Genomic DNA, 5,057 nt, shown 5'->3' on the forward strand with positions numbered 1-5,057 from the left:
GGTAAGACCTGTAACTAACTAACTAACCATACTGGCACTCCTGCCAACACACTGCTAAACAGAGAGTACTAGACATAGGTAAGACCTGTAACTAACTAACTAACTAACCATACTGGCACTCCGCCAACACTGCTAAACAGAGTACTAGACATAGGTAAGACCTGTAACTAACTAACTAACTAACCATACTGGCACTCTGCCAACACACTGCTAAACAGAGTACTAGACATAGGTAAGACCCCAACTAACTTAACTAACCACATACTGGCACTCCTGCCAACACACTGCTAAACAGAGTACTAGACATAGGTAAGACCTGTAACTAACTAACTAACTAACCATACTGGCACTCCTGCCAACACACTGCTAAACAGAGAGTACTAGACAGGTAAGACCTGTAACTAACTAACTAACCATACTGGCACTCCTGCCAACACACTGCTAAACAGAGTACTAGACATAGGTAAGACCTGTAACTAACTAACTAACCATACTGGCACTCCTGCCAACACACTGCTAAACAGAGAGTACTAGACATAGGTAAGACCTGTAACTAACTAACTAACTAACCATACTGGCACTCCTGCCAACACACTGCTAAACAGAGAGTACTAGACATAGGTAAGACCTGTAACTAACTAACTAACCATACTGGCACTCCTGCCAACACACTGCTAAACAGAGAGTACTAGACATAGGTAAGACCTGTAACTAACTAACTAACTAACCATACTGGCACTCCTGCCAACACACTGCTAAACAGAGAGTACTAGACATAGGTAAGACCTGTAACTAACTAACTAACTAACCATACTGGCACTCCTGCCAACACACTGCTAAACAGAGAGTACTAGACATAGGTAAGACCTGTAACTAACTAACTAACCATACTGGCACTCCTGCCAACACACTGCTAAACAGAGAGTACTAGACATAGGTAAGACCTGTAACTAACTAACTAACCATACTGGCACTCCTGCCAACACACTGCTAAACAGAGAGTACTAGACATAGGTAAGACCTGTAACTAACTAACTAACTAACCATACTGGCACTCCTGCCAACACACTGCTAAACAGAGAGTACTAGACATAGGTAAGACCTGTAACTAACTAATTAACCATACTGGCACTCCTGCCAACACACTGCTAAACAGAGAGTACTAGACATAGGTAAGACCTGTAACTAACTAACTAACCATACTGGCACTCCTGCCAACACACTGCTAAACAGAGTACTAGACATATCCCCTGCCTGGGCCTACCACTCATCACTGTTCCACATCCCCCTGCTCCGGGCCTACCACCCGTCACTGTTCCACATCCCGCCCGCCTGGGCCTCCACTCTACCAGTCACACTCCCCTGCCTGGTACTATACCACCCTCAGCCACTCTGTTCCACATCCCCTGCCCGGGCCTACCACTGTCACTGTTCCACATCCCCTGCCTGGGCCTACCACCAGTCAAATCTCCACCCTGCCTGGGCCTACCACCAGTCACATCCCCCTGCCTGGGCCTACCACTCGTCAATGTTCCACATCCCCCTGCCTAGCCTACCACCAGCTCATCCCCGCCTGGGCCTACCACCCGTCACTGTTCCACATCGCCTGCCTGGGCCTACCACACGTCACTGTTCCACATCCCCCTGCCTGGGCCTACCACCAGTCACATCCCCCTGCCTGGGCCTACCACCAGTCACATCCCCCTGCCTGGGACTACCACCAGTCACATCCCCTGCCTGGAACTACCACCCGTCACTGTTCCACATCCCCCTGCCTGGGCCTACCACCAGTCAGGTGGACTGTGGACAGCAAGGAGTCATCATGTCAGGTCGTCCTGGGGCACGGTCCTTGGGCTCAGGTCAGTTGAAACTGGAGCAGCAGCATGGCCAGGTGGACTGGTGACAGCAAGGAGTCATCATGTCAGGTAGTCCTGTGGCATGGTCCTGGGGCTCAGGTCCTCCGAGAGAGAGAAAGAAAGAAGGAGAGAATTAGAGAATGCACACTTAGATTCACACAGGACACCGAATAGGACAGAAGTACTCCAGATATAACAAACTGACCCTAGCCCCCCGACACAAACTACTGCAGCATAAATACTGGAGGCTGAGACAGGAGGGGTCAGGAGACACTGTGGCCCCATCCGAGGACACCCCCGGACAGGGCCAAACAGGAAGGATATAACCCCACCCACTTTGCCAAAGCACAGCCCCCACACCACTGGAGGGATATCTTCAACCACCAACTTACCATCCTGAGACAAGGCTGAGTATAGCCCACAAAGATCTCCGGGTCCAGGGCCTACCACCAGTCACATCCCCCTGCCTGGGTCTACCACCATCACATCCGCCTGCCTGGGTCTACCACCAGTCACTGTTCAACACCCCCCTGCCTGGGTCTACCACCAGTCACATCCCCCTGCCTGGGCCTACCACCATCACATCCCCCTGCCTGGGCCTACCACCAGTCACTGTTCAACACCCCCCTGCCTGGGTCTACCACCAGTCACATCCCCCTGCCTGGGCCTACCACCAGTCACTGTTCAACACCCCCCTGCCTGGGTCTACCACCAGTCACATCCCCCTGCCTGGGCCTACCACCAGTCACATCCCCTGCCTGGGTCTACCACCAGTCACATCCCCCTGCCTGGGTCTACCACCAGTCACATCCCCCTGCCTGGGTCTACCACCAGTCACATCCCCCTGCCTGGGCCTACCACCAGTCACATCCCCTGCCTGGGTCTACCACCAGTCACATCCCCCTGCCTGGGCCTACCACCAGTCACTGTTCAACACCCCCTGCCTGGGCCTACCACCAGTCACATCCCCTGCCTAGGCCTACCACCAGTCACATCCCCCTGCCTGGGCCTACCACCAGTCACTGTTCCACATCCCCATGCCTGGGCCTACCACCAATCACTGTTCCACATCCCCCTGCCTGGGCCTACACCAAGTCACATCCCCCTGCCTGGGCCTACCACCAGTCACATCCCCCTGCCTGGGCCTACAACCAGTCACATTCCCCTGCCTGGGCCTACAACCAGTCACTGTTCCACATCCCCCTGCCTGGGCCTACAACCAGACACATCCCCGTGCCTGGGCCTACCACCAGTTACTGTTCCACATCCCCCTGCCTGGGCCTACCACCAGTCACATCCCCCTGCCTGGGCCTACCACCAGTCACTGTTCCACATCCCCCTGCCTGGGCCTACCACCAATCACTGTTCCACATCCCCCTGCCTAGGCCTACACCAAGTCACATTCCCCTGCCTGGCTCTACCACCAGGCACTGTTCCACATCCCCCTGCCTGGGCCTACCACCAGTCACATTCCCCTGCCTGGGCCTACCACCAGTCACTGTTCCACATCCCCCTGCCTGGGCCTACCACCAGTCACATCCCCCTGCCTAGGCCTACCACCAGTCATATCCCACTGCCTGGGCCTACCACCAGTCACTGTTCCACATCCCCCTGCCTGGGCCTACCACCAGTCACATCCCCCTGCCTAGGCCTACCACCAGTCATATCCCCCTGCCTGGGCCTACCACCAGTCACATCCACCTGCCTGGGACTACCACCAGTCAAATCCCCCTGCCTGGGCCTACCACAAGTCACATCCCCCTGCCTGGGCCTACCACCAGTCACTGTTCCACATCCCCCTGCCTGGGTCTACCACCAGTCACTGGTTCCACATCCCCCTGCCTGGGACTACCACCAGTCACATCCCCTGCCTGGCTCTACCACCAGTCACTGTTCCACATCCCCCTGCCTGGCTCTACCACCAGTCACTGTTCCACATCCCCCTGCCTGGGCCTACCACCAGTCACATCCCCCTGTCTGGGCCTACCACCAGTCACATCCCCCTGTCTGGGCCTACAACCAGTCACATTCCCCTGCCTGGGCCTACAACCAGTCACATTGCCCTGCCTGGCTCTACCACCAGGCACTGTTCCACATCCCCCTGCCTGGGCCTACCACCAGTCACATTCCCCTGCCTGGGCCTACAACCAGTCAAATCCCCCTGCCTGGGCCTACCACCAGTCACTGTTCCACAGAGAGAGATCTCCTTCATACCCCTCCTCCTCACCTCCTCTCGTCTCCCTTTCATATCCCTCCTCCTCACCTCCTCTCTTCTCCCTTTCATATCCCTCCTCCTCACCTCCTCTCTTCTCCCTTTCATATCCCTCCTCTCCGTTGTGCTGTTGAGGGGCATTAATTCAGTTAATGACTGGGTGTTGTTAGTCCCGCGTAGTTTTGTAGATAATTAACATTTCCAGGAAGATTGTAGTGAAATGAGAAGACAAGTGGATGTTTTTTTTTTTATGTATTTTAGTGGGTCACATTTTTTACTGACAAACATTTCGCAATTATCAGTCGGTGTATTTGAATGTGAACCATTTCTCTCCAGTCATGTTGAGTGAGTCTGACTGAGAGGCATGGAAGGATCTGTTCCACAAGCTGCGACCTGCAGAGAGAGGCTGAGAAGCAGCAGTGGTGGTATGTAAGGTGGGAGAATCAGGGCAGATGGGAGAAATGCATGGCTTGTTTGGACAGAGAGAGGAATGCCTCAGCCAGCCAGTGTACCTTTCTGTGTTGTACCTCTCTGATTGAGGCCTGAGGGGCTGAAAGGGTGATGTTATGTTCAGAGATTGATAAATCTTTGACAAATTGACAAATTTTGACAGATTGACAAATTATCGCCCAATATCTGTACTATGTTTTTCTAAAATCCTAGAAAAATAGTTGTATAAGAGAATGTTAAACATTTTTAAGCAACACTGTAATATGGTTTTGGAAAAAACTCTTTTGCAACTTGTGGATAAAAATATTTACAGCCGTGAACAACAATGAATACACTCTAGGCATCTACTTAGATTTATCCAAAGTGTTTGACGTAGTTGATCATGAAATATTACTTAGTAAATTACATTATTATATTTTTCATGATTATGCATATAATTGGTTAAATAGTTATGTTTATATTAGAGAACAATGTGTTTTTGCAAACGGCTGTGCATCTACCAGGGCCAAGATATAAATGCATTTAATAAAAAAGAGATA

This window comes from Oncorhynchus gorbuscha, unplaced genomic scaffold (genome assembly GCF_021184085.1).
Source record: "Oncorhynchus gorbuscha isolate QuinsamMale2020 ecotype Even-year unplaced genomic scaffold, OgorEven_v1.0 Un_scaffold_3560, whole genome shotgun sequence".
Taxonomy (NCBI): domain Eukaryota; kingdom Metazoa; phylum Chordata; class Actinopteri; order Salmoniformes; family Salmonidae; genus Oncorhynchus; species Oncorhynchus gorbuscha.